This window comes from Rattus norvegicus, chromosome 15, assembly GCF_036323735.1.
Source record: "Rattus norvegicus strain BN/NHsdMcwi chromosome 15, GRCr8, whole genome shotgun sequence".
NCBI classification, from domain to species: domain Eukaryota; kingdom Metazoa; phylum Chordata; class Mammalia; order Rodentia; family Muridae; genus Rattus; species Rattus norvegicus.
Genome location: NC_086033.1, coordinates 36,853,188 through 36,865,246, shown reverse-complemented (window position 1 = coordinate 36,865,246; position 12,059 = coordinate 36,853,188). Strand labels below are relative to the sequence as shown.

The 12,059-nt window shown below is 45.0% G+C and overlaps 1 long non-coding RNA gene across 3 annotated transcripts in view; it reads left to right on the top strand.

Moving 5' to 3' along the window:
- Positions 1–11,655, top strand: part of LOC102551719 (uncharacterized) — a 44,231-nt gene extending 32,576 nt beyond the window's left edge. For 2 of the 3 annotated variants that reach the window (XR_010058146.1, XR_005493978.2), the window contains one exon: positions 634–875. This is a non-coding gene — a long non-coding RNA (uncharacterized LOC102551719). Of the gene's footprint in view, positions 1–633; positions 876–8,417; positions 8,623–9,086; positions 9,654–10,844; positions 10,914–11,585 lie in introns of those variants that run through there. The other variant, XR_005493977.2, reaches the window with a different exon arrangement.
- The last annotated feature ends 404 nt before the right edge of the window (positions 11,656–12,059 follow it).

The following is a 12,059-nucleotide window of genomic DNA, read 5'->3' as shown; positions in this document are numbered from 1 at the left end:
GGGGCACTTTCATGGGGATAGTCCAGGAGCTCATCTCTGTCTGACTTCTTTGTTCTTCTCTCCCTCCCCTCCCCCCCTCCCCCTCCTCTTCCCCCCTCCCCCTCCCCCCCCCTTCTGGAGCTGGGGACCGAACCCAGGGCCTTGCACTTGCTAGGCAAGCGCTCTACCACTGAGCTAAATCCCCAGCCCCTTCTTTGTTCTTTATTAATTGCAGCCTGGAGCTAGGACACCCATCTGATTCACCCCAGCCTCCCTGAGTCCTCTGTGAGATTTACTTGTCATTTTCTAGTCAGCCTCTTAAAGCTGTGCCCTTTAGGGCTGCTAATCTCTGTGTCAACTCTTGGGCACCCACCGTACTCCTGTCTGCCCGTCTCCCACAGCAACTGTGCGTATGAATACCCTTAGCACCTAACCCAGCCTTCCTACCGCGGTTCCTAGTGAAGGCTGGTGGTCTGAGTCCCTGTGACTCTTTTACAGCTCCCCTGACCTCAGTTCTTGTAGCTGAGTGTTAATCAGAGATGGATCATGCGTGGTGCAATGCATGAAACCTTGGGTGCAGTCTCTGCCCCAAGAAACCCAAACAAAGTGAAGATCTCATCTTTGAAATGTCACTTGGATTTTCTTTCCTTCCAGTTTCATGCAGAGGAGATTGGAGGAGAGAAAGGAAGGGACTCAGCAGAATCAAGACTGGTGAAGCTGTATCACAGAGCTCCCTTTGCTGTGTTTTCTTTGCATGCTACAGAAGCTTGGGTTACTGAAGAAATGGGGCCTGCTGACAAAGTTGCCAATGAGGCCTGCATAGAGCAAATGATAAGTCTACCCCCCCCCGTCATGAGAATAAATAGCTTCAATAAAGTTTTATTGAAGAGCCACAATGGCCTGTTTCATACAGCTTACAGATATTTGACAATTGAACCATAAAATCAGCAGAGACATTGACCCTTGCTCCAAACCTTTGAATCAAAGAACTAGGAGCCTGCAATGAGGACATTTGTGCACAAGTGCAATAGGACGGCCAGGGAAAACCCAAATATTGGCTTTGTTTTGAAATAGGAGCCTCTTCTGCATTGTGAGACTATTCGATGTTTCGCATTCCAGACTCTGCTCTGTGCACATGGGTGACTTTCCGCCAGTATTCGTGGAAAATGGCTTAAAAGGCCCCGAAACTGAGAAGCGGATTATGTCAGGGGCTAGAATTACTTGAGAACTTTTTGATCATGCAGATTTTGGAGTATGATCAATTTGACACGTGTCCCTAACGACTCGAAGATGTGTGTGTCCATATCCCCAAGATAACACTTGACGTGGGAGTGATGGAGTTACTGCCCAGGCTGGTCATGTTTTATTTAGTTTGGGACAGGTGTTGAGAATAATGTCTCAAATAGTAATAGTGACTCTCTGTGAGCACATTCCTGGAGTCCTTTGCTTTGCTTCTGAAAGATTATTGACAGATGATTCTGCTCCTCAAATTTCTAAGAAAATAACTTTTCATCTACATGTGAACACAGCATGCTGATTTTGCCAACACAAGTATCAGACAATGTAGTCTGCATGTGTGTGACAAATGCGAGTTATGATGGAGATATTCAAAGAAGAGTTAGCGACAGCTAGGCTGTTCCTTCATAACCACAATTTTTGTCTATTTTTGAGATAATTTTCAGAAAAAAAATTTCCTGAAACTCAAACATCACAAGACAAGGTTAGTCTCCAATAATTCATAGTTGCACTTTCTCTGGATCTCATTTCATTTCAAAAGTGGGTAAAATGGGAAAAAAGATGAAGAAGAGTAAAGTCTCAAGGATTGCTTCTGAGTCTTGAGCAGGTATGATACCCACTGGCTCAGCTATACTAATGGGAAAAGCCTGGAGATCTCGGAAGCCTGTGATCTGGTCTCTGACAGTCAGAGAAAAACTGTTATGGGAAAAAAGAAAATGGCACCAAAGGCCCTGCCTGAAGCTTGAAAAAGGGCTGAATTCATGCCCAGAATGCTGTGATACTCAAGTGTCAAAGGAAGAGAGGCTGAGAGACCTCTCCTGGAACAACGATTGTGGTTCATCATGTTATAAGTATGGCCCTCAGGGAGCCAATGTGGGGCCCCGTGGGAGTCGACTGGGCCATTGGGATTATGGTAGCTCGTAGACAACAACTGATCCTGAAATCAATTTGAGAATGGATTATTATACAAGAGCCAATCCCTAGAGCCCTATTCTGAGGCTTGGACTCACCATGAGATGTCAGTTTCTCATATGAACATCCAAGTTGTGATGTCATCTGCCACGAGATCCTCGTGGAAGCAAGTAGATGCCCTACGAACCCCCAGAACTACAGACCAAACGAATCTCTCTTTTTTTCATAAAGCACCAAGCCTCGGGTATTTTGTAGCAGTAGGGAATAGCAGATTAACACAACAACATAGAATAGTTCTCTAGTGCAAAACCAACTTTGTCCTGGAGCTATACCAGCAGGCATAGTGAGCATATGTAATTTCATGCAGACAGAGAGGTTGCCTGTAGAAGCATGTCTTCTGCAGACTGAACACTGAGACTTCATAGTGACAACTCTTAGCCTGTAAAAGGAAACATGGATTCTAAAGGAAATGGCCAAACACAGAATGCTAAAGCCTAGAGCAGCAAGGGAACATCATCTTCCTGGACTGTTCTGTTCAGACTGCAACTAACAAACAATGTGATAAATTATATCCATGTTCAAAAGAAATCAAAAAGGTGGGCATGGCAGTACACACCTGTAATCCCACACTGGGGATGTAGAAATGGGTGGATTTCAGGGGCTCCCTGGCTAGCCAACCCAGCTAAAATATTGGGGTCCAAGTTCCATGAGAGACTATTCCAAAAAATAAAGTGGGAGGGGCACGCCTGATGACAAACTCTAGCCTCTACATATGCATGCAGCACACACACACACACACACACACAAATGCACACACACATGCACACAAGCACACACATGCATATACTATATGCACACATGCACACTATTCATACATGCACCCACACAAGAGCTGTGTTTTTCTACTGATTTTTTTTCATCGACACACCTCCGTATGCACATATGGTATTAGCTTATTCCCCAAAGACAGATGCACTCTCTCATTCACTAGTAAAACTGTTCATTCATTCATTCATTGACCCACTTATCCATTCATTCCTTCACTCACTCATTCACTAATTCAGCATAGGTGATAAAATATGAAAGGCCCTATCCAGTGGCAGCATGGATTCAAGGGAAGTTAACAGACACATAAACATGACTAAGTTTTAAAAAGGTAAATATTCCTAAGTAGAAAAGAAGGGCATACACACAAACCATCACAATCTATCTGTGTCTTTGCCTAACAGCTCCCTCCCACTGCTTGCCTTCCCTCCACCAGAGGAAGCTGTCAATCAGCACCAGCCAGTTACTCATAACTCTCTAGAGAAGAGGAAGCTGTCAAGATTTCCCTATGCCAAGCCTCATCTCCAAGTCCCTCTGTCATAGAGTGCAAGAAACCAATGTATTTCTCCTTGTGCTGCTGCTTCGGAGAACACGCAGCCCAAACCCTGGCCTCAGGAGAAGAGCCATGCTGAGTCTTTATGCACGGTATGCAGTCAAACATGTTTCCGAGTTGTCAACGATTAAATGATTAGGAGAACATGGTCAAGATCAAAAGGCAGCACACGTCACAGGCAATCAGGAGGCAGCCGCAGCTGTGACAGAAGGGATCCCCGCTGGGGCGGTACCTGCCTCAGCAAACCATGTGGACTCAAGATGAAGCCGAGAAGGGGCACTTCAGAGCTGCACGTTTCAATCTCATTAAGGGAGTCGCAGTCCCATAAATACAAAAGTTAACAGCTAGTGTGAGTTTTAAGGTCAGCAGAAGAAGGGGAGGGGAAGAAGAAAATCCAGCCAGTAGCTTGTGGATTAGCAAAGCTTTCTCAAAGAAGTCTCCATAGAAATGTCTACACACATTAAAACAGAGCTCAACTTGACGGGAATGTCCGTTCTCATCAAGAAGTGTATCTATGAAGTGTCTCGGGGGATACCCAAACTGTCAAAGCAATTTGATGTAGACATCTTTGTACTGATCCTGTCAGTAATGTTACATGTTGGAATGTCAAAGCCTGGGCCAGAGAAATGGCACCTGTGATTCACACCCAAATTAATATTCATATGAAAGTTCAACAAAAGCAGCAGATGGACATAAGACAGACCCAAACCTGAACTTTATGGTAACCGTGGCTCTCAAGCTTGTAGGCAGGCTGAGCCGCTCCCGCATGGTCCAAGCTGCCCATTGAATTGTCTCCAAGTCTTCAAATGATCTTTCCCTTTCAGAGTTCTCAGGGATGTAGGCTTCAGAGTGGAATCCAGCAGGGCTCCAGGCAAGGCCCATTCAGACTTGGTGAGGACCCCCTGGGTCAGCTCAGGAGGTCACAGAACAGGGAAGCGATTTCATCATCCATTGTGTCTTGAACCAAACTGCAGTGACGGCTAGTGACTGGTTACTTGGTTTAAGGAATGCCTAGGCTTTCCAGACCTGACTCTGACTGTCAAGTCCACATCAGCACTTGCTACCACTACCAGCTATCCTGGGAAGGACCCCTGCTTTTCCAGTCTGAGGGGCCCCATTCTTCTTTTCCTGGAAGTCACAAAGATCTCTCTGCTTCGAGAGAGTATCACGTGTCACCAGAACCTCCAGGTAGGCACCTGCAGTGCTGCTGCAGCTTTTTTCCATCATCCTAAGACAAACAGTCATGGCAAGAAGGAAGGCTGTCTTCGCCAGAGCCTCGTGTATCTTTGAGGAGACCATTTCTCCTGTCCACCCAAATGTACCTTGTTACCAAACATGTTAAACAATGAGTCTGAATGTATATGTCCTGTCCTCCTTGGGTATCTACAGGACTTCAGAATTCTCTTGAGCTTTCTGTCCCTTCAGTCAATGCAATACCCCTAGTATCCACTCACACTCACCCTGTCCTCTACTAGGTCAACGCTCCTGCCCTCCTTTCCGGCCTCCCCATCATGGGGATCATCAGCTGTCTTCTTTCCAGAGCTTTCCCTATTGGCTGGCTGCAGAAACACTTAGGCGCCAGCGATAGAAGGTTACACTTAATATAAATTTGCTTTTCCCAAAGTGAGAGGGCTGTTGTCCCTGGGGAGATCTCCTGGCAGGAGTAGTAGGAGGCTTCTCCCCACTACATGGGGCCTCCTTTCTATTGGATCCTCTCCAAGTGCCCACTATCCTAGACAGTGGCTGCCCCCAAACTTGCCTGACACCCCATACATCTTTAGTTCCAGCACAAACACCTAGAATGCTCCCAGCCTGTCAGTTCTGATTCCCAGACCTGATCATTTTAGAAAATTTAACATTCTAACAGGGACTAGCGAGGGCTGCAGACTTCAGTTGAGAGTTTGATGCAAATATTATAAATATTAATGCCATCTCTGGTTGAGAAACCTCTAATATTTTGTTCATAGGAAGAGAGGGAACTGTTCTACCTTAAGGTGCCTTCTTCACTCCCTCCTCAGGGCACCATGTTGGCTTTGAGGAATCTAGAAACTACAAAAGAAATAGTAAGGTATATAGTAGAGAGGACTGCCATTCAAGTGGTGATGACTGAAAGCAATCCCATCTGCTAGTGAAAGGAAGGCTTTGCAGGGGTACAGAGGTCTCAATGATGGGGAAGCAGGGGTTGACCTAGTATAGGATAGGGTGAATGTGGTTGGAGGCTCAGGAACAAGACTCCCCTCCAAGGAAGGTGGGGTCTCCATCGAGAAGGGGCTGCCTTGGGCATTCAGCCACACTCCTGAGGTCACCATTCATGCTATTCCTCCCATCTTCTCATGCTTCTCCTTTATCTTTCTTTCTAATACCAGAGGTGCTCAACCAGGTTAGACATTAAGTAGGGAGCCGGCCAACTAGGATTCATGGAACATGGGCTGGGGTCAGATGGAAGCTTTGCTGGAAACCCTCTGTCAACCCTTCATGTTCAAAGATTCAGCAGCCAGAGTGGACATCCCTAGCTGAGATAGAGGAGTAGACATCCTGAGCTTGCATACTTAGCATCTTTCTTCTGATGCTCCGAGTCTCTCTTCCCCAAAGAAAAACTAGAGATCAAAAGAAGAAATAAGCAGGGTCTGTCAGCTCACACCTGTAATCCCAACACTCAGGAGGCTGAGGCAAGTTGAACTTGAGTTCAAGGCCAGTCTGACATGCACAGCAAGTTCTATACCAATTGAAGGAAAAAGAGGAAGGAAGGAAGGAAGGGAGGAAGGAAGGAAGGAAGGAAGGAAGGAATTATTAAACGAGCCATTAATACATTCGTTAGAAATAAACACTGTTTCTGTTATATCCTTCTTCCATTCCCCTTCTTCCTTTGGTAGTAAATTTTATTAATTAAAGGCATTTTCTGGAACCTTCTAGAAGCTTTCTTCTTTTGCCTGAACTAACCAGTGTTGGGCCAAGCGTCCTTGGAGTCTAACTGCAGACAGGGCACTCTATGGGGAAAAGGCAGCAAGGAGAGAGTGTGGGCCAAGTGCAGTGTCTGTGTCCTGGAACTCTGCAAAACAAGTGTGGATAGGAGCCAGTAACACAACAGGCTGCCTCTACTCACCAGCTGGTGAGTGCTTGACACCACTCTATGGGTGACATTAACTTAATACAAAGGCTATTTTTGCTAAAACCCAAACCTTAATTGAACTTGAGCTATTCCATATCATGCCACTTGGTAAGCCAGGATGGGGATGGAGGACGCTTCCAGGTTCCTTGGAGAAGGTTCTTTGACAATTGATCTCTAATGGCCAACGTGTTGCAGGCCTGTTGTTGGTTGCTCCCATCATCTGGACACAGGAACATGCTTGATGAGGGAAGACTCTGCTCACTCTAGCTCTCTCTATACAGCATGCTTTGCTCCTAGGCTTCATGCTGTCAGGCACATAGAGCCAGAGAGCACATGATGGCATACCCTGGCTTTACTACAGCTACAGAACTTACTACAAAACAGACTCCTGGGAATGCCCTTCAGATCTCTCAGGCAAATTCACCCTCTGTATCCTTGTACACAAAGAAATAAATGAGGCAAGAATTCTTTGAGTGGACTAGAGTGTCTCTGGCTTGCTTCAGGATGTCATCTACAGGCTGTAGACAGGGCCACTAGCTGTCCTGACCCTGGGGAATTTTCTAGAAGCGTGCTCAGGCACTAGCTTTCAACTATGTTTCCAAAGTTAGTCTGAACAATGGAAACAATTCCTTGGTCATGATTAAAATCCCCTCCCCCACCCAAAGTTAGTCTCCGGAAATTAGAATACCGGTAATTGTAGGAAACCGGAAGCCATCCAATCCCTACATCTTAAAGTGGAGTCATTCACAGAAATCAGCACGGTAGAGTCCTCAGAAGAGATTTCCTCAGTAGTTTTTATCCTCTAACTTGAGGCCACCTAAGGGTCATGACCTCTCAATGGTTCTCAGTCTCCCAGTTATTAAAGCCACTCCAGTAGAGAGATAGCAAGGAATTGTTTGTTGAGAAGTGTTGTGGCTTGCTGGCCTTTCCTCATACAAAGGCTGTGTGTGTGTGTGTGTGTGTGTGTGTGTGTGTGTGTGTGTGTGTGTGTGTGTGTGTGTGTGTGATCAGAGGCAGGAATTTAAAAGTCTACACTATGTTTTCTTTATCATTATGTTTTTGAAATACTATGTTTCAGAGAGAGAAATGTCAACAAGGTCAGTTCTAGGAAGAGACAATTCCCACTCACTAATGAGCCACTGTGCTTACCAGCACAATAAAGCAAAGTGGCTCTGCATTTTGCTCATGCGAGCCTTTCTAGAACGTCCTGTGCTTTTCTTATATCTTTTCTGCCAAGAGGGGGAAATGCAGCAGCAGAAGGTAGCGGAGAACTTGCTGTTAGCTATACAAGCACATGTGACAGAACTCAGGCTCGCCCCGAGGGCTTGCACACTGTTTGGCCTTCACAGCCATGCAGCTGAAACTGGGGAAGGTGGTGAGGCAGCTCTTCTTAAAGTCTGTGTCAGGAAGTCTGTGCCCTGCTCTAAGTGACTCCATATTATGAGGAATGGTGGCTTCCTATCATGCCTTACTCTGGGTGACTCTGTTGTATAAGCAGAAGTTGGCTCCATTTTGAGTGCAGATCTGAAGCAGGATAACACTGTCATGTGTCTCCCCAGTACTACCCATGGTCACCATCCTGATGAATGACTTTTTCCTATAAAATGTACCACTCATAAGCTTATCGAAGTATAGTGGACACATATATATGGTCATGTGGGGGTATAAAAATCTATCTGTAAAACCAAGCCTGAGAACTCTTCATACCCAGCAGTCCAAAGAAATATGTGACACCCTCACACAGACCATTTAAAAAGGACACCTAACACTGTAATGGTGACAGAATGCTTCATCTACCAACAGGTCCGTGTATTTATCCAGGAACCAGCAGACAGAGAACTTCTAATTCCACTGGGCTCCACTTGGCCTGGTACCAACTGCTTGGCCCGCCGATGGATTAAATTTGGGTTGCCCTCAGGATTCCGTGTTCAACCATCTGGATCTGCTGCTGTGTCACCACGGAGGCTCCTTCTAGCCTGATGTTCCTTCTATGCACATATCCAATCAGGTTTGTTAACATCTATCCAACTGTGTGTGCATCAGTGCTCTTTCTAGGTCCTCATAAGCCTTTTCCCCTGAATGGTCCAACCTCTTTAACCCTCCTGCAGCCAGCCTGTAACTACAAATACACATTTATATGGATATGATTGTCGTGAATTACGTATCTGTGATCTGAGAATCAATATTGGTAATTAAGATGGTATTAAAAGAGTCTGTGGTTGCCATCAGAACTATTTGGTAAATTTACAGTGAATGAGACCAATGTGCTCTGTGAATTTATTGCTATTCAGTAAATTCTGACCTTGTCCACAGACACAACAAGCCTGCTTGTGGCATAGCACAGTCCTGATGGTCTCTGCCATGTGACACATTTCCATGCCCAGTCTTTCTTTCAAGACTCCTGTCTCCTCACTCTTTCATTTCACTGTCACCAACTGTCTTATCTCCTTTCTTTCAACATGTGTTTCCAAGGCCACAGCTGCAGGATGAAGGCTCTAAACAGAGGAACAGACCAAGCCCAGGGCACGTTTCAGCCTATTCTGTGTGCACCAGCCACTCTGACACTTTCTGTACTGGGATTCATAGCATCACTTTCTCAGCAAAAATTATGTTGGGGAGATGAAACAACAAATCTAGATAAATACAGCCCTTGCCCTCCCAGAGCCAGAAACCTAGGAAACAGGCAGAAACCCTGCTGTCACAAGACACAGCAAACATTAAACATAGACTGTCCTTAGCTATAAAGTTGACAACACTGTGCATAATTTAGTCCGTGGAACTGCAAACATGTGGTCCACCATCTTCCTGGCAACATGAAAAGAAAGTAAAGCCTTAAGGATGTGTGAACAACTAGGAAAGAGGGTGAGCTGCCAGCACCACGGGCAGAGGGAGCAGCTTGGATCACGCAGGAACATCCTGTGAACTCATGAGCCTTGAGGACCTCTTCTTCTACTTCAAGGGCTGCCCCTGAGCTCGGGAACCCTATTGCCACTTGCTTTCTCCACCAGCCTCTGGACCAAGCACTGTGTATGAAGTCCTGTGAGTACAAGAGAGGATGATGGGAAATGATGGGAAGCCCTCCTATGTCCATTACTCTTACATTGCTGTGTGTCTGGAATAAGTGTAAGACAGGAAAGGTTTCTTTTGACTTGGAGACCTCACTCCATCCAAACAGAGAAGCCTGGGAGAATAGCTCAATTCATAGTGTCAGAAGCAGGTAGCTGAGGCACCTTGTGTCATGGTACACTGGCAAGCAAAGACAGATGGGGCCTGAACCAGGGTCTAGGTTTATGCTCCACGACCCTTTCCCTGGTACTGTTTATAGTTTCCTAAAACAGTGCTGCCCACTGAGAGACAGTCGTGCAAACCAGGAGCCTGAAGGGCCAATTCATATTCCAGCCATAGTACACTGTATTTTGTTTTCCAGGCCTAATTAGACCTGTGATCTTGGATGGCTGAGGCAGGAGGATCATGAATTCAAACAGAACATGGATTACATAGTAAGACCCTATCTCAAAACAGCAGCAGGTCCTTTTGTGAGACAGGAATGTGAGCCTCAGCCCTCATAGGTCATCTTCGATCCTTGGGAGCAGGACCCTGAGCTTCATGTTCTGTGGTGAGGTTCCCCTGACACCACACTGAAGGACTAAGCAAGGCAGCTGTTGGAAAACGCTTTGCGAACTGCCCAGCGCTCTTACCAGCTGCCCGTGAGCCTTCCTTGGCCATCACTGCTACTGTGCAGTCTAAGCCTCCACTGGCCGAAGCAAAGGAGTACAGCTTATCTTAACATTTCAGGCTCAGCCACTATTTGGAAACACAGGAAGCAAACAGCCTCTTTGCCACATTGGGGATCTTTCCCCTTCTTCCCTGGAAAGGGTGTATTGTTTTGCTGTTTTGTTTTGTTTTCATTTTACACTTCCACATCACAGTCCTTCACCAAGGGAACTCAAGGAACCTGGAGGCAGGAGCTGTTGCAGACGCCATGGAGGGTGGTGTTTACAGGCTTGCTCAGCCTGCTTCCTTATAGAACCCAGAACCAGCAGCCCCGTGATGGCACCGCCCACCATGGGCTGGACCCTCCTATTATCAATCACACATTAGTAAAATGTCCTACAGCCTGATCTCACAGAGGCATTTCTCAGTTTTCCCTCCTCTCAGATGACTCTAGCTTTTGTCAAGTTGATAAATCTAGCTATCACAACATCATTATTCTGAATTTATTCCGTATAGAATTACATTCCACTGAAGAATCATTCCAACTCAGCCCCAGGGAATCTAACTGCAAATTCTTCTGATAAGGTATGTGCACAGCAAGAGGGCAGAGCTTTCAGAATGTCTTCTTAAACGTGGACAGTGAGATATTTCTTCTTCCATTTACTCTTCTGCTCAGAACTCAGCTGAGATGACTAGAGTCTACTCAGCTGCCTGGAGCTGTGAGGTCAAGATCTAGTGAGGCATGGTAATGTTATTGTAAGAGAGGCTTGAGCGAGTTTGAGTTCCTACTGTCTGGTGGAGGCACAGCCCAGCCTCAGACACCCACTGTGGACTGATTTTCTTGAGAAAATACACGTTTTCATAGCCTGACTAATGGATTGCATCGTGGACAGTTGTGACTCACAACAAACTTACAGTAACACAACAATATCCAGAAAACCTAGCAACAGGTTTATTTCTGAATACATGGGACTATAAAAGGACAAAGTTATACATTCCTTAAACTTGATTATAAATGTGTGCATAAGAAAAGAAATGGAGGAGAGACCAAATCTAATCTTGGGACACTTTTCACTTGATTGGCTACAATCTTCTAAAACTAAGTATATGTTTTGACATTTTTTCTTAGAAAAATAAGTACTGGTGAATTTATCTCACTTTTACATTTGCCGTGTTTATATTGATTTTTCCTTTTAGAATTATGTTTGTAAAACAAGGCCAGTTGCAACTGAAGTTTTAATTTGGCTTCCCTTAAAGGTACCTTCTACAGAGTAACCCTACACCAAAGAATTCCTAAGAAAACAGGAAAATATATCATTTCTCTGGATCTGGTGTGAAAAGAACTGAACTATTTTTTACCAAGCTTTTGCTCTCAAAACTTATTTCAAGAATAAGATAAGGTATGATAAATTTCCATGAAATACTTGATATTTCAATAAATGGGAATAAATTTAGGGAGAAAAAGCCATGAGCCACTTATTCAGATTACAGGGTTGAAAACTCCAATAAAATTATATTGAAAGAATGGTTTTAGGAAACTATATTGATAGAAAGAGAAGTAGCACCATTTCTTAATAAGAAATACCCTCAGTGTCTATAGATAATTGACTGCACTACATATCCTCCAATCCCTATGCTCATGTCTGAGCATATGACCATGAGTGATAACTGCCTCTATGTCTTAGTTAGGGTTCCTCTTGCTGCGATGAAATACCATGGTCAAAAGAAACT